Source organism: Artibeus jamaicensis, unplaced genomic scaffold, assembly GCF_021234435.1.
Source record: "Artibeus jamaicensis isolate MK-2021 breed Jamaican fruit bat unplaced genomic scaffold, CSHL_Jam_final contig_867, whole genome shotgun sequence".
Lineage (NCBI taxonomy): Eukaryota > Metazoa > Chordata > Mammalia > Chiroptera > Phyllostomidae > Artibeus > Artibeus jamaicensis.
In genome coordinates this window covers 4885529-4907251 of record NW_026521995.1, presented here as the reverse complement: position 1 = coordinate 4907251, position 21723 = coordinate 4885529, and the positions used below count along the sequence as shown (strand labels likewise).

The 21723-nt window shown below is 37.9% G+C and overlaps 1 pseudogene; it reads right to left on the bottom strand.

Moving 5' to 3' along the window:
* Positions 1-13031: 13031 nt before the first annotated feature.
* Positions 13032-13509, bottom strand: LOC119063930 (transcription factor BTF3-like; annotated as a pseudogene).
* Between the last annotated feature and the right edge of the window lie 8214 nt (positions 13510-21723).

The window sequence follows — 21723 nt, the reverse complement described above, 5'->3', positions numbered from 1 at the left end:
CTTTCCCCACTCCCTCTCCTCTGATAACCCTCCCTGTAATCTAATCTCTATTTCTGTGATTCTGTTCCTGTTCCAGTTGTTTGCTGAGTTTTTGTTTTCATTGTCTTTTTTTTTAGATTCATTTGTTGATATTTGTGAGTTGGTTGTCATTTTACCATACATATTTTTTATCTTCTTTTTCTTAGATAAATCCCTTTAACATTTCATATAATAAGGGCTTGGTGATAATGAACTCTTTTAACTTGACCTTATCTGGGAAGCACTTTGCCCTTCCCTTCTAAATGACAGCTTTGCTGGATAGAGTAATCTTGGATGTAGGTCCTTGCCTTTCAGGACTTTGCATACTTCGTTCCAGCCCCTTCTTGCCCGCAAGGTTTCTTTTGAAAAATCAGCTGCTCGTCTTATGGGGACTCCTTTGTAGATAACTGTCTCCTTGCTGCCTTTTCTCTTGCTGCCTTTAAGATTCTCTCCTTATCTTTGATCTTGGGTAATATAATTATGATGTGCTTTGGTGTGTGTTTCCTTGGGTTCAACTTCTGTGGGACTCTCTGAGCTTCCTGGATTTCCTGAAAGTCTATTTCCTTTGCCAGATTAAGGAAGTTCTCCTTTGTTATGTTTTCAAATAAGTTTTCTATGTCTTGCTCTTCCTCTTGTCCTTCTGGCACCTCTATGATTCAAATGTTGGAACATTTAAAGTTGTCCCAGAGGTTCCTAAGCCTTTCCTCACTTTTCTGAGTTCTTGTTTCTTCATTCTGCTTTGGTTGAATGTTTATTTCTTTCTTCTGCTCCACATCATTGATTTGAGTCTCAGTTTCCTTCCCATGACTGTTGGTTTCCTATATATTTTCCTTTATTTCTCTTTGCATAGCCTTCACTTCTTCCTTTATTTTGCCATCATACTGAACCATTTCTATTAGCATCCTGATTACCAGTGTTTTGAACTCTGCATCTGATAGGTTGTCTGCCTCCTCATTGCTTAATTCTTTTTCTAGAGTTTTGATCTGTTCTTTCATGCGGGCCATATTAGTTTGTCTACGAGCTCCTGTTATGTAGTAAGGGGCAGAACTTTAGGTATTCTCCAGGGTGGGGCAACCCATGTTGTTGGGGGAAATTGATAGCCATTTTAAGACACAACACAGTGACCAGAGAGTGACTTGTTTTTGCAGCCCAGTGTCTCGTTTTGGCCCAAAGAGGCCAAAAGTCTCTTTTGGCATCTCTGGACTATTTATTATCTGCACGCCAGAGATAACACCCTGCTCCTTCTTATTCTGTAAGCTGCCTCCTGCTTTTGTGTCAGAAGTAAGGGTCTGAAGGACAGGCCTCCCCGCCAGCTCTATCCCTGCTTTTGTCCAAAGGACGGGCCTCCCCCCTGCCCCCTGCCCAATGTATAAAATAACTGCTTTCCCTTTGTTCAAGGCCCAGAATTTAGAAACTGACTTCTCTGGGTCCGCACATAAAATAAACTTCCACTCCATACGCCCTAAAGCAGCTGAGTTGTTTTCTGTAACAATGTTGCTGTGCTATATGTGGGGGAGGGGTCCGAGAGAGAACAATGACACTTGCTCTGTTCTTGGCTGGTTTTCAGTCACTTCCTCCATTACTCACAAGCAAATTGGGCCCTTCTGGTGCTTTTTCCTGGGTGGATGGGTTTGTGTACATTCTAGGACCCCGTGGGTCTCTCCAACAAACTCTCTTGTGAGGCTGGGAGTTTCCCTTGCCACCGCAACCCCCACAGGTTTTTACAGCCAGAGATTTTGAGACTTTATTTCCCTTCACTGGAACTCTGGGTTATGTGGTCTTTCTTGCTTCTCATTTGTTACTCCTGGTTTATCCACATGCAAATGTGGGACCACCTAATCTGCCAGTCACCACCTCTCTTGTCCCAGTTCTCCAGCCTCCACCTTGTCATGAGTCCTCACACCCCAGCTGCCCATCTCTGCCCCTCCTACAAGTCTGGTTGAATCTTTCTTCCTTAACTCCTTCATTGTCAGACTTCCCATACAGTTCAATTTTCTGGCAGTGGTTAGTTTTTGTTTTTAAATTTGTTGTTGTCCTTCTTTTGGTTGTGCAAGGAGGCAAAGTGTATCTACCTATACCTCCATCTTGGCCAGAAGTCTCTAAAGCATGTTTCTAGTAGACAGCATATGCTGGGATCATATTTTAAATTCATTCTTCTAATATCTGCCTTTTGATTGGAATATTTTATTTTATTTAAGTATAATTATAAAATAGGTTTTATAACTACCATTTTGATTTTTATTGTATACGTTTTGTGTCATTTTTCTTTTATTATATCTGCAACAAAGAATACAGGCTTACAGAATTAGTTCAGAAAAGTTGATAAGCAGACAGACTACAAGAGCAACAACTACAACCACCAACAATGATGACAAACCTTTTGGGGTGAGTGAATGTGGGGGTGACTTCTCCGCAAGTCCCCCCGGTGCCACAGACATGAGTGAATGAATAATGACTGACAATATGCTAAGATCTGTTTAGGGGAGGAGGAGTGGGCTGTGGCCAGTTTCTCCAGGGAAACAAAGGCCAGCAGTGGCCAGTTTCTCCGAGGAGAAAAAGGCCCCGAGCGCTCTCCTTCATGGCCTTTTATTGGGTTGTAATACACAGGAATACAGGGCGGCAAGGATCAAACAGTAGATAACATTTCAAAGAGATCTAAGTCAGTGTCTGTCAGGAAGAGAGTTGCAGAAACTTTGGGAGACATACTAATTTTCTCTCGGAGCAGATTTCACAGGTTTATCAGCAAGTCTTTGCGATGCCAGAAGCTGCACTCCTCCCCAACAGGTATTCAGGCTTCAGGGAATTAGAGCCAGGAACCGCTTCTCCCAGAGAACATGGGGACTGGGGCTTTGTCAAAGCTGGGGCGCGAGAGTCTATTGCTCTTTGTTGCAGTTCTGCGAGTCCTTCCATGAAGGCCTCCCAAGTGATTGAGTCTGGCTTAGGTTGCCCCCCGGCTGTGAGGGGTCTTACCCATCATTGACTTCCAAACAAGCTTTGGGGGCAGGGAGAGGAAACTGAGGCAGCATTTGCCACCAGAGACAGGCTTTGTCTCCTGTGGCTGGCATTCCAAAGGTTGTCTCTTGCCCTTAGCCACAAGGGATAGAGATATAATTCCTAAAATCAGGCAGAGCAGTCTATAACAAGTGAAGAGTGACCTGATTTCTAGAGCTGCCACTGAAGCACTGCTGAGTTCCCTGAGGATTAAACAGATTTTCCTAAAAGTAAGTAAGTCTCAACCTTTGCTTTTACCAAACTCTCAAGTGTACATGTTGGACCACACCTTCAATGCTTCAGCGATTTACAATCTGCTTTAATCTTCACTTCTATTTGCACAAAGTCATGTCCAGGTGTCCAGGTGAGAGATTAGGACTTTCTTTTCTTTTTTTTATTCGAAGCTTAAGCAGAGCCCTGGACATGGGTGTGAACTTCTGAATGGATGGAAAGATGTAAAAATTTCTCTGTAGACATCTCATTCCCATGCATTTTCTTTGAAGTCTTTCAGTCAGCCTCTTGTGTATCCCAACTTGTATCTCCACCTGAGGCAATTGTGAGATTAAGTGATCTCCACTGATTGTTTTTGAAAAACACCTTGGGTATAGGCTGCTTATAAGGAGCAAGCTCTGAGGCTAGTCAAAAATAGGCAATCCCTGAAAATGGGGCTTTTCTAGAGCGTGACCAGACAGGTCAAATAGAAACAGTTCTCTGGGGATAGAGCTTTTGGGGCAGCTCCAAACTTGTTCCACCGCCATCTCCCAAGTAGCTGCTGGGCTGCTGGCTTTTGCAGTTATCATCGTTACAGGCTTTTAGTTTTTAAGTTTACTGTGCAGGTGAGGAGACGGCGACAGGGTAAATTACAATGCCATGAAGCTCACTGTTCTTATCAAAATTAAACTATTTTTCATTAATAGATATTCTTTGGGCTGTTGCAAACCCTTGGTTATTTTTCAATCTTCTGAAAAAGTTTATTTTTGATAATTTTTGTCAGTGTTCTGACTGCTTTTATGGAGTTCAGAACATTTTGACATTCTTACACTGTCATTCCAGATGTGCTTCTGCCACTTAATTTTAATTTAGTATTCTAACTTACTGATTTATAAAAAATTTCCATTTAACTTTTTAATTAATTCTGGATACAAGTCTTTGGTCAAATGTGCCTTGTGACTATCTTCTCTCAATTTGTGTCTTGCCTCTTTACTCTGTGGATCTAATCCTGTACTTTGTTGCACTACTGAATAGTTTCATCATGTACGGGAGGATTAACCACTTTGGTTCACCTGCCATGTAGTCAAGACTATTGGCTCAAGTAGAAAAGGATGGGAGGTGGGAACTCATTGTTATTTGGTTTTGTGGAATGATTAAAATTCTTCATATCACAGTATATGAATATAATTTTTTTGGAAAAACTAAAATGAAATAGAAGTAAATGGAGAAAATATAAAATTTTATTTTCCCTCTCTTCTACTCATGACATAATCTTGGCTGTCAATACTTGGGAAATCCTTCCTAATGCTTTCCATTGAATTTACACAGATATACACATATGTTCAGGTGGTGAAAAATTTATAAATGGGATCATACTAACTACATGTTTTGTGATGATGATTTTCTATTGTTGTTATTTTAAAGACTATATATTAGTATTAGTACTCAGTAGTATTAGAAATACTATGTTTTGCTGAATATTTAGATTATCATCCATTTTTTCATGTGAAGAAATAATGCTAAAACATCTTTGTACATATGTTTCTATATTTAAGTGTAAATATTTTTGGAAATTTGAATCCCAGAAACAACATACATGGGTCAAACAAAAGGAACTTTCTGTCATTTATTCAGAGTGGTAACTGCCTTCCAGAAAGGCTAAAGCAAGATATGCTTTCATCTACAGTTTATAGAAATTTGTTTCATGTATCCTCACCAAATAGTTAAAATGAGCATTTTCTCTAATTTTGATTTTGCAGTTCTCCATAATTCAGTCTAGGAAGGTTAAACATTTCTAGGAACTTATCCATTTCTTTAAGGTTATTGAATAGGGTCTTTCATAATATTCTAGTGTGATCCTTTGTATATCTGCAGTGTCTGATGTATTCATAGTTGCCTACTTTTCACTATCTACTATAGTTAATAATACAAACAAATATTCTCTTTTTGAGCCAATATCTTTTTAGGTTATCATTTATTTCACCAGAATTTTTTAACTTTGAGTGCTGCCAAGTAGAATGGTAAACAAAAAACAAAGACTAAGTATTTCAAATAAATGGGCTGAAAAGCATTTCTTTTTTTCAGATTAAAGGTGACATTGCTTCTTTCTCTTTACAATGAAAAAAAATCACAGTTTAGATGAATACTTGGAGGAACTATAATTCAAATCACATTTCTCTATTAACCAACTTATAAAACAAAACAATTCAGTTGTAAATGTTACTTGCTCAATACTTAATTGTGTTCAAGTTGTCATAAGACAAACCTGAGTATACTGATTATATAGTTTTTAAAAAATCACATAAAAAATTAAACCCTTCGGTAATGGAGAAACCATGAAAAAGTGCTTGAAAATAGGTTCAGACGTTGAGGTTCCTGAGAAATGATGATCACTGTCTTAGAGATGTGGACGTCTCAGTGGAGTCATGAACTCTAAGAGCATGTGTAGAACTCTAAGCGGTTCTACAGTTAGTAGTGCATGACCTAGAGTTGCTGCAGGATAGCCAGAAAGAACATGTGTTGACTTTTTGGTTCTTTCCACAGTGTTTTCTGTAGTGTCCATCCAGTCTCTCCTAAGTGCAGGGGTAAGATCAAAGTAATCCAATGAAGTTAACCCCATCTTCTCTGGTGCTAAAGGTGGTTCTGGTAATCAGACCATAGCAAATCATCCCATGGCATTCTTATGTAACACTTATGGGGTTGCTTTGTTGGAATTCTGATGTAGTTTTGAATTATAATATTGTATCTGTGCCTCTATGTTTCCAAATAATTTTTGGAAGCTATACAAGTAGAGTTCAGCATTGGGCTTTACTAGTGTTCTCACCTCCTTTGGGAAAGAACATGACAATTCCCCAGTCTCCTGGGCTCAGGCAGAGGCTTCAGAGGCAATAGCCATAGTTAGATAAGAATGGGGGTATTTGGTTTCAGGTACTTTCTAGGTAAGATAGGGACTTTAACCTGGTATTTAATTTTTTTTATTTTAAAATATATTTTACTTATTATGTTATTACAGTTGCCCAAAATTTTCCCTCTTTGCCCTCTTTTACCTGGTTTCCCCTTCCCTCCAACAATCCTCCCTTTAATTCATGTCCGTGGGTCGTGAGTATAAGTTCTTTGGTATCTCCATTTCCTATACTACTCGTAACTTTACCTTATCTGCTTTGTACCTACCAATTATGCTTTTTGATCCCTGAATATTTTCCCCATTTCCCTCTTCCCCCTGCTGGTGGATAACCCCCCAAATGATCCCCATACCTATGTTTCTGTTGCCGTTCTGGTTGTTTTTTTAATTTCTTTAGTTTCTTTTTTTTTGAGGGGGGCTTTTTTAGGTTCAGTTGTTGACAACTGTGAATTTGTTGCCATTTTAATATTCTTAGTTTTGATTTTCTTCTTTTCCTTAAATAAGTTCCTTTAACATTTCATGCAATAATAGCTTGGTGTTGATGAACTCCTTTAGCTTTACCTTGTCTGGTAAGCACTCAACCTGCTCTCCCATTGTAAATAATAGCCTTTCTTGATAAAGTAAATCTAGGTTGTAGGTCCTTGCTTTTCATCACTTTGAATACTTCTTGTCGGTCCCTTCTTGACTGCAAAGTTTCTTTTGAGAAATCAGCTGACTGTCTTATGAGAACTCCCCTGTAGGCAACTAACTTCTTTTCTCTTGCTGCTTTTAAAATACTCTCTTCATCTTTAACCTTAGGCATTTTTATTATGATGTGTCTTGGTGTGGTTCTCTTTGGGTCTGACTTGTTTGGGACCCTCTGTGCTTCCGGGACTTGTAAGTCTATTTCCTTTATCAGATTAGGGAAGTTTTATTTCATTATTTTTTCAAATAAGTTTTTAATTTCTTGTTCTTCCTCTTCTTCTTCTGGCATCCCTATGATTAACATGTGGTACATTTGGAGATGTCCCAGAGGCACTTTATACTATCCTCATTTAAAAACATTTTTTTTCTTCTTATTCTGGTTAAATGCTTATTTCTTCCTTATGTTCCAAATTGTTGATTTGAATCCCAGCTTCATCCCCTCCACTGATGGGTTCTCTAGATTTTCTTTATTTCACTTAGTGTAACCTTCATTTCTTTCTGAGTCTTTTTAATTTTGTTGCTACACTCAGTGAGTTCTTTGAGCATCATGATAACCAGTGTTTTGAACTCTGCATCTGATCGTTTGCTTATCTTCATTTCATTTTAGTTCTTTTTCTGCGGTTTTGTTCTGTTCTTTTATTTGGGCCATATTTCTTCGTCTCCTTGATTTGGCAGCCTTCCTGTGTCTGTATATTAGGTAGAGCTGGTAAGACTCCTTATCTCAGCAGCATGGCACATTGTAGAAAAGGCATCTGTAAATTGTGTGGGGCTGAGCCTTAGGTAATCTCCAGGGTGGCACAACCCATTTCACCAGTTTGTGGCTCTGTGTAAAGGGGAGGGCTTGGAGAGGGAACTGTGCTCCTGCCTGGCTACTGAAGCTTTGCTCAGCACTTGCCCTGTTTACAGCCATATCACCCACTCTCCATACATGATAGGCACTCTTTCAGCTATTGCCCTGGTTTTGATTCCCAGACTGGGTGGGTTTGTGTATGTTGTAATAACATGCAGGCCCATGAATCAGAGTTTCCTAAACATCTGGAAGTTTATTCTGGTGCCACAACCCCCCCCTGGTTTTTATAGGTAGAAGTTGTAGGGATTTATCTTCCTAGTGCTGGAACCCTGGGCTTTGTGGTCCTGCCTGTGGCTGGGATCACTCACTCCCAAGGTATCCCTCCTGATTTTTATTCACCACATGTGAATGTGGGACCTACTGTGCCACACCACCTCTCTACCTGTCTCCATATGTCTGTCCCTCCTACCCTTCTAGGTGAATGTGCCTTGTTTAAATCTTTGGTTTCAGACTTCCACACAGTTTAATTTTCTGACAGTTCTGGGTATTGTTTGTTTTGAGATTTAGTTGTGATTCTTTTTGTGGTTGTGCAAGGAAGTGAAGCATGTCTACCTATCCCTCCATCTTCTAATCTGGTATTTTAGAGTTAGGATTCTGGGAATCTAAAATATGCTTAAATTTTATCTAAGATAAATATACTTTACTAGGAGAGGGTTTATTGCTTTTCTCAGATTCTCTAAGGATTAAATGAATTAAAAATTGTTATATTTCTCCAGAGATTCAGAACTAATAGGAAATACATGTGTATAATGAGGAATTGGCTCACATAATTATTAAGGCTAATAAATATTGCAATCTGCCATCCTCAAGCTGAAGACCAAGAAAGCTGGTGATGTGTGTGAAGGCCTGAGAACCAAGGGACCCAGTGGTGTAAATCCCAGCCTGAGGGCACAGAGAGATGAGATGTCCTAGCTCAATTGTGAAGCCAGAAAAAAAAAAAGGCTAAATTCTTTCTTCCTGTGCTTTTGTTCTGTTCAGTTCCTCAACAGATTGGGTGGTGCCCAGTCTGTTGAGGAACTGTGGGAGAGCAATCTACTTTACTGAGTCCACTGATTTAAATGCTAGTCTCATTTAGAAACAACCTGACAGACCCATCTAAAAACAATATCTAACTTGGCCCATTCAAGTTGAAACATAAAATTGGTATTGTGTTACAGGTAATTTTCTTGAGTTCTGATGAACTGCAGAGGCAGTAATCCAAGTCTCAATTCCAAAAAATCCAAAAGGATGGAAAACTCCCAAACTCCTTTTATGAAGCCAGCATCATCCTAATTCCAAAACCAGATAGAGATACAACAAAGAAAGAAAACTTCAGGCCAATATCACTGATGAACATAGATGCTAAAATCCTCAACAAAATATTGGCAAATCGCATCCAACAATATATCCAAAAGATTATACACCATGACCAAGTGGGATTCATCCCAGGGATGCAAGGATGGTTCAACATTCGCAAATCAGTAAATGTAATTCATCACATAAACAAAAGCAAAGACAAAAACCACATGATCATATCAATAGATGCGGAAAAAGCTTTTGATAAGGTACAGCACCCATTTATGATAAAAACACTCAGCAAAGTGGGAATAGAGGGAGCATTCCTCAATATAATAAAGGCCATTTATGAGAGACCTACAGCCAATATCATATGCAATGGGAAAAAACTAACAGCTTTTCCACTAAGATCAGGAACAAGACAAGGATGTCCACTTTCACCACTTCTATTCGATATAGTATTAGAAGTTTTGGCCACAGCGATCAGACAAGAAAAGGAAATAAAAGGCATCCAAATAGGAAAGGAGGAAACAAAACTGTCACTGTTTGCAGATGACATGATAGTGTACATGGAAAATCCTATAAACTCTACCCAAAAACTGCTCAAACTAATTAATGAATTTGGCAAAACAGTGGGATACAAAGTCAATATCCAGAAATCAAAGGCATTTTTGTATACTAACAATGAATCAGTAGAAGCAGAAATCAAGGAAAAAATCCCATTCGATACAGCAAAAACAAAAATAAAATAAAATACCTGGGAATAAACCTAACCAAGGAGGTAAAAGACCTGTATGCAGAAAACTACACAGCACTGAAGAAAGAAATCAGGGAAGACACTAACAAATGGAAACATATACCTTGTTCATGGATTGGAAGAATTAACATCATCAAAATGTCCATACTACCCAAAGCAATATACAGATTCAATGCAATACCTATTAAAGTACCAATGGCATATTTCACAGACATAGAACAAACACTTCAAAAATTTATATGGAATTATAAACAAGCCCAAATAGCAGCTGCTCTTTTGAGAAAGAAGAACAAAGTAGGAGGGATCACAATACCTGATATCAAACTGTATTACAAAACCACTGTAATCAAAACAGCCTGGTACTGGCATAAAAACAGGCACATAGACCAATGGAACAGAACAGAGAGCCCAGAAATCAAACCAACTCTCTACAGTCAATTAATATTTGACAAAGAGGGCAATAACATAAAATGGAGTAAAGATAGCCTCTTCAGCAAATGGTGTTGGGAGAACTGGACAGCTACGTGCAAAAAAATGAAACTTGAGCACCAACTTACACCATATGCCAAAATAAATTCAAGGTAGATAAAAGACTTAAATATAAGCCGTGACACCATTAAAGTCCTAGAGGAGAACATTGGCAAGAAAATCTCAGATATTCCACGCAGCATTTTTACCGATATGTCCCCTTGAGCAAGGAATATAAAGGAAAGAATAAACAAATGGGATCTCATCAAAATAAAAAGCTTCTGCATGGCTAAAGAAAACAGTATTAAATTAAAAAGACAACCAACTGTATGGGAAAACATATTTGCCAATGATACCTCAGACAAAGGTTTAATCTCCAAAATATACAAAGAACTTATATGACTCCACTCTAGGAAGACATCTAACCCAATTAAAAAATGGGGAAAGGACTTGAACAGACACTTCTCCAAAGAGGACATACAGAATATCCAGAGACACATAAAGAGGTGCTCAATATCGTTAGCTGTCAGAGAGATGCAAATTAAAACTACAATGAGATACCACTTTACACCAGTCAGGATGGCTATCATAAACAAAGCAAGAAACAACAAATGTTGGAGAGGTTGTGGGGAAAAGGGGTCCTTAGTTCACTGTTGGTGGGATTGCAGACTGGTACAACCATTATGGAGAACATTATGGAATTTTCTCAGAAAAATAAAAATCGACCTGCCTTTTGACCCAGCAATTCCACTGCTAGGATTATATCCCAAGAATCCTATAACATCAATTTCAAAGAACCTATGCACCACAATGTTCATAGCAGCACAATTTACAATAGCCAAGAGTTGGAAGCAATCAAGGTGCCCGTCAGTAAATGAATGGATCAAAAAATTGTGGTACATATACACAATGGAATTCTATGCAGTAGAGAGAAAGAAGGAGCTACTACCCTTTGCAACAACATGGATGGAACTGGAAAGCATTATGCTGAGTGAAATAGGCCAGGCATTGAAGGACAAATACCATATGATCTCACCTTTGACAGGAAGCTAAAGAATAAAACAAACAAGCAAACAGAATAAAAACAAAGACGCTGAAATAGAGAACACAGTGGGCAGTGACCAGAGGGGAGAGGGAAGGGAATTTAAGGGGAAAAAGGGGGAGGGATTTTGAGGAACAAGTATGAAAGACACAGAGATGAGGACTGGGGGGGGAGACCGGGCGGGGGGGGGAAGAGGAAAAAAAAATGTACTTGAAAAGTAACTAAATAAATAATAATAATAATAATAATAATAATAAAAATTTTTAAAAAAGAAAAAAATCTTAATAATTAAATAATACTTCCTTCAAATTCCCCTTTGGTTTTTCTACCATAAATAAGCATTGACTTATTTTGCAAAAGCTTGAAATTAACTGCCCCCATTCCACATTCTGCAGTTTTTTCCCCTGGCTTTCCAATGTATATCTTTGAGTCCCTAGTTTTTTTTACCTGATATACCAGCTAGATTCTCCATTTTTTAAAAAGTAAGATATATCAAACAAATCAAGCCTATGGTGAGATAGGATTTTCTCAAGCATTTGAATTTATTACAGTAATTTTTCTGCCTCTTAATTTTACTCAGATAAATTCCATATTTTGATGACAAATGTAGGAACTGAATGACTGTGGGCATTTTCAGGGACTACCTCTGAAACCTGAGGACTCTGCATCCCAGAATAATTCTTTGCTTTCAAAGCTCTGGATCCTTGAGGAATTACATAGAGGCTCTCTCTCTCAGCCGTCCTCACCACTGTGAAAATAGATCAGCAGGAAAAGCACAGACTTCAGAGCCATCCGTATGGTCCTTGTTCAAATCCCCTTTCTGCCACTTAATACCTTGTGACTTTCATGAAGGCCAAAAAGTCCCTAAAGCTTGGTATTCATGTCTTTCACAGGTAATGAAACCTACCCATTGTTCATCTTCTCTTGTTTCAGCAGGAAGTATAATAGGCCCTACAAATGTACAAATTACAAAAAGTATGTTGTTTCTTTTAAATAAAAAGCATGGGCTTACTGAATGCTAACTATAGTAAGCATCTATATATCAATTCAACTAATCTTCACAATAACCCTATAAAGCAGGTACTATTGTTATTGCCACTTTATAGATGAGAAAATCAAGGCACCAAGACATTAACCAATTTGCTCAGATCATGCTGTGAACATATGGCCAGGCTTGGATTATGGACCCAGGCAATCTGCCTACAGATCCCCTCCTCTTTGCCACCACTCTATGCTGCTTCACACAGGTGGAGTGAGGCCCAGAAGTAGCCCCTTCTTGGTCTACAGAACATGTCATATGTGAAGGCATGTTGTGCTAGGTTCTATGGATGTAGTCTGGACAAATGTTTATAGTCTCTGGGAAGAAAGAGGAACCAGAAAAATTATTGCCGTTAGTTGCTTCTAGATCTAAAGCTCTCGAAGATGGGGAAGGTGGGCAAACAGCCATCTTTATACCTCCTGGGAAGAGTTCCATGTGCAAAGAGCACTCACCCTGAGAGGTACAAGATTGTACTGAAAAATTCTGTTACCTGCCTTAACAGAGGGCCTTTTATTAACCAAGAGTGGCTTAAATGAATGGGTTTTTTTTTAACCTTTGTTTCAAACTTTATCCCCTGGATTCTTCAGCTTAATTAGCTGCAAAGAATGATATGCGTATAAGCAAAAACTGGAAAGACCTACAGTCAGTGTCCAAAGGGCTTGGGATTAAAAATATTAGTGATCTAGATTTTAACAGATCCATAAACAAAATTTGAAAAGACAGTCATAATATACTTGTAAAACAGCAGCTTCCAGTAACTTCTGGAAGTCTATCTTCTTGAGCAGTGGACTCAATTCATTTTGCATCATTCTTGGAAACCTCATCAAAATTCTACACAAGATCTGGAACTTCATCCTCACCTTCCTCTTCAGTAGCCAGCGGTGCTTTTCCATCCCAAATTGTTTGGGCAGAGCTTAAGCCACTCTCCTTAAACCAGTCAGATTGTCTACATCACGTTGGTTTAAGATGTTGGATAGCATTTCTGTCAGCTGTTTTGTCTCAGCATGGCCTGTAATGGTAAAAGTATTTGCTGCCAGAGATGCCTGGACTTGAGCTGTTAAAGTGGAACACTGTCCCTTGGTTTGTGAACATATCTATTTACTCTTCAATGCCATAAATACTGTTTACACCTAACTTCTTCAAGGAGAACTGAAATTTTTTATCTTCTGCTGTTGCTGTTCTGTGAACTATCTTCTTTCTATTAGTACTTCCTTTCCCACCAATGAACCTGCAGTTTGGTGAGTTTCTCTTGGTTCATGATAGTTTCTTTCATCTTGTTGGAGAGGAAGCGGGGCTACATGGGGAACTAGGGTTGGTGTTTGGGGGCTCTTGGGCAGATGAGCTTGGAATCAAATGAAATGTTTCTTTACAGGGGATATTAGAAGACAAAAGTAGTAGAGCCTCTCTACTGTGGGCTTAATACATAAATTGTGGTTCTGCAGTTAAAGGTCGGGGGGTGTTTGGAGTGGAAGACTATACCAGAAAGGAAGAATCAGGATCCAAGGATTAAGTAAAAACGCAAGCAGTGACCCAGGAAGAATGACTCTGAGGGCAGGAGCATCACAACCCATGTACTGAACCATGCACAGTCCCTGTCAGTGGCTGTCACACCCATGGCTCCCTGCAAACTGATGACATGCATTCTGAAATGTAGTACTGCTGCCTTCGCTGTAGAAGGCTGAACCAGGGCCAAACACCCAATTCCACAGAGCTTTCTAGGCTGGTCAACAGGTCTCCAGGGTCCAGTGAGAAAGCACTCTGGAGAAGAGAGCACCATACAGAAGTGATTGACAGTCTTCTTACAGAGTTTGTATATGACACATGGAGAGGGCCTTGGCGCTACAGGAGGTAAAGCAAAATGAAGAGGTACACAAGAGACCACAGTCCGAAGAAATCATAATGCATAGAAACCTATAGGATGGAGAAAAGCCTTGCTGTAGGAACCATCTCTATATGGTGGTTATCAGATTATATTTAACATTTTGTAGTTAGTGACCACGTCTAACCATTAATAAGGGATTAAAACAGAACAGCTGCTCAATGTGTCATGTGGACAGTCAATCTGACCTGGTTTGGAGTCCATGTATCTCTTCAACCTGAGCAAGACTTTATACAAGTACTTATCTGATACACTTGCATGCCCTCACTTGTAAAATGATCACCTCGCAGAGTTGCTGTGAGTGTTAAATAAGGCAGTGGGTGCTAGACCTGAGCACATTGCCTAGGACATAATAAGTACTCCATTTATATGTTATCTGATCATTTAATAGTAAATACAGCTTGTCAATGACACCTAGAAGGCTGCTCAGGATGTCAGTGTGACATTGGCTTTATGTTCAAAGCACAGAGGCTGGATAAATAACTCTCTATTTTGAATCTAAAATGATACCAATATGATTCTCTTTCTGGTGGGTATATATATTTTTAAATTATTTTGACATATGATACATATAGAAGAATGCAAAAACACTTAAATATACAGTGTAATAAATACATGATTATATAGGAAATATGATCATAACTAATATCTAAGATATCCAAGATATAAACTGAAATACTGGTCACTCCTCTTAAGTACCCTCTGTGTCCTTTCCTAGTTGAAACCCTCTTTTCCTCTCTAGGGGTAGCCATGACCCTGATTCTAATGGTGGTTCCATTCTAGTTCTCGTAGCTTTTTGCTAAAGTTTTATCAACTGAGATGCATGTGTTTTTTTATTTTTCAATCTTATATCAGAAATATACTGCATGCGTGCTCATGTGCCTTCCTTCTTTTGATCAATATTGTGTTTGTTAGGTTCTTCAAAAAACAAAACGAAACTCTATCTCCTCCTTTTTCATTGTAATAATTTTAATGTGCTAATGAAGGTATCACAATTTATTCATCCACATAAAATTTATGGCCATTTTACTGTTGATGCATGTTTGGTTGATTTGCCATTTAAGATTACTATTATCAAAATTCTACTTTGATAGAACATGCAAAATGTTTGTATTGTCTCTTGAGATATATCCAGGGCTGAGATTGCTGTAAGATAAGGTATGAGTATTTCCAATTTTATTACAAAATGCAAATTGTTTTCCAAGGTAATTGTACCAATTTCTACTCCCATCAACAATGTAGGGGCAACCTCATTACTCTACATCCCGGCCCACACTTGTTATTTTCAAATTGTTCATTTTATTACTCTGGTGTGTATACTGTATCTCAATATGGTTCTGGCTTCTACTTCCAGATTATTGATGAACTTAAGTATGGTGATATATTCTTACCAGTTGTTTGGATTTCCTTTTTGTGAAGTGCTGATTCAAGTCTTCCACATATTTTTAAATTGGGTTCTGTTTATTTTAACTGACTTGTGAATACTAGTTTTTTATTGCTTATGTGTATAAATATCATCTCATTCTTTGGCTTATATTTTATATTTTTAATGAGTTTAATTACTTAATTTTAATATTATTATAATTTTTATGTCATATTTTAAAACTCTGCCCAATGTCATTAAAAATGTTTATCATTATATAAACAATTTAATTTTTTTGTCTTCACATTTAAGTGCATAACCCACTTAGAGTTGGTTTTTGTGTATAGTGTAAGGCAGGGTCCAGTTTCATTCTTTTCCCCCTTAGATGCCTAGTTCTCCCAGCATCATTTAATGAGAAGATCATCATTTCCTTAACTGCTCTGCAATCCCTCCTTTGTCATAAGTCACACCAATATGTGTAGGAGTCCATTGTGGGGATCTCTATTCTTTTCCATGAGTCTTTTTATTTGCAGCAATACCACACAGTTGTGATTAATATAGTTTCACATTGAGTCTTGATATTTGGTAGAACAAATCCTCTCTGTTATTTTTCTTCAAGGCTGTCTTGAATACTATGGTGATTTTTGTACTTTTTAAATAAACTTTAATATGAGCTGACCAACTAAAAATCAGTTTATTGAGATTTTTATTGGCATTACACTAGGTATATAAACTGATTTGAGAAAAATTTAAATCCTTAGTATATTGACTCTTTCAATCCATACAGATGGAGTATTACTCCATTTATTTAGATTTTCCCTACTTTCTCTTAATAAGGTTTTATAGTTTCCCTAATAAATGTTTGTATATTTTTGCTAAAATTTTTACAAATGTGAAAATAATTTAGTGAATTATGAAATGTTATATTACATTTATTGAGCTTCTGATATATTAGCCATTTAAAACATATTATGCTTTAATTCTCAAAACATTATTAGATACTACTACTACTATACCCATTTTATTTACGAACATACTGATGCTCAGAAAGGTTAACTACTTCACCAAGATCTCACAGTTAATAAGTAGCCAAGCCAAAATTTGAACCTAGACCTACCTGATTCCCAAATTGTGCTCTCAATTGTTACCATCTATTTGGATTTTAATCTTGCCATTTTTCCTTAATGCTTCTCAAGCCAATATTAAGGCTAGTTTTGGTAGAATCCATCTATATCAAGTACTGAGGACATATGACATCATGCCCCTCAAATAGAGGATTTTATGAACAAAAAGTTTTTGATATAGTTCCTAACCATCAATCTTCTTTTTTCAGATGGTTAAGATTGTGACTGGCCAAGAACTCTAAGGTGAAAGTACAGATTATTCCAAGATTTTTAGTGTCTGACATTAGACTTCAAAATGATGCTGTTTAATAGTGTTGATTAGCCTGCCTCTTGAATTCCTCAGAAAATGCACGTTGCATTGTAGTTGATTTTGAATAGAGAGATCTGTGCAAGGTGCACAGCTGTTAAATGCACGTTTGGAATAACTGGCCTTCCTCTATTGTGCAGTCCATAATAGCTGCTATAGCTCAGAATGCTAAAGTAGAGCCAATTAGGTAGAAAAATGTTAAGGAAACGGCGAGCATTTTCTCAGCTACCATACCTTGTCTAGAAGTAAGCAAGATTTTTTTTCAGTTTTTGAGTATACATAAATTAAAGATCCAATAAAATAAAAACATCCAGAAATAGAAATATGGAAGAAAACCTTCCCTTAGCATAGGTTTAGACAGTACTAGAAACTAGGAAAGTTAAAGTCCACTGAAATATTGCAAGACTATACAAAGTAGGGGATTTGTTTTTATTAACTCAATAACTTTGACACAAAATTTAACCCAGTATAAAAACCCAGTATCAGAAAAAAATTGTAGTACACATATACACATGTCTAAATAAATACATATAATTTTAAATAAATTAATAAATTATTTGATGTTTGTTTTATCTCATGGTAGATATATGTCACCTGAGGTAAATACTAATAAACAGTGTAGTAAATTTTACATTAACTTGTTTTATAAATTATTTAATTGTTTCAAAGTAAAGCAATCTCCCTCACTCTGCCCCCACATTTTGGTCAATTTTAGTGTCATCTTTTGTGAGCCATACCTAATCTCGCTCATCAATTGTTATAGTTTCTGTTTTGGAAAATTTCTTAGATTCTTTTGATTGTCCTTTCCATATTTTCTCAATGGTAAACTAGCCCCATCTTATGAAATTTTTAACAATTTTTTAAAGAAATTGTTTAGAAGCTATGATGATATTTTCTTATAGAAATTATGTTTCATGGTTGTTAGTTCCTTAGGCCTGTTCATGAAAGCAAACTATATATTTCTCACAAACCGTTGCTGGAGTTTAGCTCCAATAATACTTCATTTCTACATTTCCTACAATTTTATCATGGGAAATAAATTCTATTTCAAGCTGGGATATCAGAAATATATTTTATTCCCAAGTTGCTGTGGGACTTGCACCTCATCTTCATCTGCCACTTCTGCCTTCTGAGGAGAACTTTCCTACCCTGCACATGTGCAGTGGCTTCTATGAGCCTGTGTAGGGGCTCCAGCAGGCAGAGCTAATGGTGGAACTGGTGGAAAATGAAGAAAATTAGGTAGTGAATGAGAAGAAGTTTGGGGGAAGAGGTTTAGAGGTTTAGGGTCAAGCTTTTGGTCCAAGGATACCTTTCAGTATTATGACTTAACTCAAGTTGTACTTCCTCTGTCAATGTTCCATTTCGAATACTGTGCACAAGTATTAGTCCATCATCCTCTCTCTTCCTCGCCACTACCTATTGCTCTACCTTGGATGGCACCCACTCCATCCCCAACCAAATGTGATTAATCTGTCTGCTTCTCCCTTTTAGCCCTCAAGCAAGGACACAAGCCCCTGAAGTGGTCCTGAGAGTTTTAAGCACAGGTGAGGACTGGGAAACTCATGGATGGTAACCGATTCCCTTTCTATTTGCCCTCTATTCTCCCCCCAGAATATGTAAAAAAAGACCAGGTTGGCACACACATGTTAATGATGAGTCTCACACATAAGGGGCTAAAGTAAGGTTCTCACATCTCTCAGGGTCTGAAATAAAAGCTTCCTGGGGCTTTTTATCACTAAAGGAGCTAATAACTTTCTGCTCACAGGAAATTTATAGAGAATGAATTAAGCTCATGTAGCTACAAGTGCTCAGCACAAAGCTGGGCACAGCATAGGTCTTTAATAAATCATTGTTTCTCTTCCCCTGGTGGGCCTTTCAAAGTTTGGTCAGAAGGAAGCAGCTACTTTCACAAAGCCAACAACCACTTGGCAGGTTTAATTTGAAAATTAACATACCATTATGTATTCTGCAAATCCTGTGAACAGAGTTTATCAAATAGCAGGTCCATTGAATTAATTACACTTGACATCTTGAACAAGTAAGCACAGATGGCAATTTGTAGTCAATGGTAATCTCAGATCAAACAATTTTAGCATCAAAATTTGACTTACTATGAATTAATTGTGTCAGTTCGAGGTTTTCTTTGCTGTAAAAATATTTGCTCATGAGTTATTTGAACACAAATAAACCCTACAACTAAAGGGTAATTGTTTGCAGATAATAATGCAACAAAAGTAAGCTAATTTTTGCCATTAAAGATATTGTTTTAAGGATGTAGTTCATACTGTGAGAAAAATTATAATATGCATGATGCTGTCAAGTCATATTTTTCATGCCATTACTCTTTGTTTTATGTTAGAAGAGAAACAAAATGAAACTAACATTTCAGAGGGAACTCTCATGGGAGTTAGAAATTCTGGTTTGTATCATTTCTGAGAACAGCAAGTTTTATTCACCGGAAAATGGAAAAACACTTTGAGGGGATATGATTTTTTAAAAAAAGGAGTGAGAACAGGGTGAGAGGGAACAACTGGGACAATGCTGAAGGACAAGCCCAGTGTCAGAGTTTGCCATGGTGTTGGCCTTTTTAGAAACTGCGTCTCAGCCCAGTCCTGCTGCTGCCCTGTCCCTTCAACAGGTGTGGATTAGTGCACTAATGAGCATTTTCAAAATTACCCTTCACCTCAAAGCCTCTTCTAAGGAAACCCAACTTGCAACAAGTTTCTTTGACATACTATTCTTTCTTTCTCTCTTTGTCTGTGTGTTCGTATATGTGCATGTGAATTACAAGTTCCAGTAAGCAGATTTCTAGTCTCTCCCTTAAGCCTAAGGGTGCTCTTGAAGTGACTGATTAACTTGACCACGTATAAATGATAGCAGAACAACCCTAGACTTGGGTCACACTCCTCATTAATAGAGGCACTTAATGCCCATCAGACTTGATACAGACATGATACCATAGTCATTACTGACCCTTGGCTGAAGAAGTCTCTAAATGTTAAAAAAGTACTTAAAATATTTTCACTGGGGAGAAAGCTATTGAATAATACTAGGAATAGCAGGAATGGACTTATGAAGAAAGACCTTTTCTAAATTATTTGGTGTGTGTGTATGTGATTTGTTTTGTTTTAGATGGCAGAGTACTGCATGCATAGACTTTATAAGCATACCTTTGAAACAAGGTTGACAAAATTTCAGGCTTGCACATTTTCAAGGGCTCAGTGATGAAACAGAGTGCTGCTATTTTAAGAAATGATTAAAAGCAGCTTTTTTTAGACCAAAAATTTAATCGAGATTTTTCTTTCTTTTGTCAGTTGTTCTCTGACAAGTGAATTCATTTCGATGTACGTTAGACTGAATGGGATTTTAAGAGGCCCATGAATATTCTTCCAGATAACATCTTAACAAGGGGACAGTATATTCATCCAGATTAGAAAGCCCGCCTTCAGATGTAGCACGTCACAAGCCTGGTCATACCAATGACTGAAGGCCAGGCAAGGTCCTATAAGCAAGCTGGCAAGAGGTATGCACCAGAAGTCAAGCGTGTGAAACCCTGATCTGTTTCCCTCCTCTACGGATAGCGGAAAGACATACAATCTTTTAAAATTCATGTTGTTGATCTAGGGACAGCAAAGCCATCCTACAGCTTGTCACCTTTTCCATTCAGGAGCTTGTTATATAAGCAAAAGCACAAATGGAAACTGATGCTGGTTCCTTTCTTGGAGAAGTCTCAGCCAGCATTAAAGGGCCATGGTCTAACTGGAATAGTTCCTATTAATGATTTAGCAGTAGGGTTTGGGAAAGCATATAGGACATGAAATGCAATGTTCATGTTCAAATATGATGCCATAGGTTGTGACATAGGCAAATTTCTTTCTTGTTCAACAGATCTGAAGAAATTAGCACATAGAAACCCTAAAACCTTAAGACTGACTATAGGATGCTCAAAAGCAATATTTTCCCATTTAAAAAAAGGCATATATGTGTCATTCTTTGGAGAAAACACTCTAATGTATTGAATGTCTTATAAAATAAATAAGGGGAGGTTATCCGATTTCACAGGTCTCTTCCTCTCTCATGCATTTGACTGGGAAGCACAGTGGCCACAGGATCCCTTCTCCAACTGCAGACAGTGCCTTGGGATGGGAAGTGGGGGACACAGAGCTAGTCAAATTACATGCCAGGCTTTGGAAGGTGGCCTTTGGCTGACCATGTGCATATTTATACAAATCTGCTCTTGCTGAGGAACCCAAAAATTTCTTTCAGAGGCTTGCATCTGCATTGGGATCAGCATTCTTAAAATCTCTCTGGTAGAGACTTCACATTTTAAAAAATATTTTATTTATTTCTTTTTAGAAAGAGGGGTAGGGAGAGAGAAAGAAATGGATAGAAACATTGATGTGGGAGAGAAATATCAATCCGTTGCCTCTTCTATGTGCCCTGTCAGAGGACTGAACTTGCAACCTAGGTTCGTGCCCTGACAGGAATCAAAACAGTGACTTTTTGCTTTGCAAGATGATGCCCAAACAACTTTGCCACGCTGGTCGGGGCAGAGACTCCACATTTGAAAATCTTAAGCTTGTCTCTTTCTTTTTCACTTTCCAGCAATTCCCAAGGATGGTCTGTGGGATAATAAAAAGAATGACCCAATAAAGTCTTCCATACTCAAGAACATTTGAGGGGCAATGGGCACAAATTTTCTACCACATGCAATGTACATTGTTCCTCTCCAAGTAGAGCTGAAGTATAAGGTCTGTCTGGAAAAAGCCCAGCTGCTCATTGTTAATATATTGAGAACAGTTTGTGTGACATCA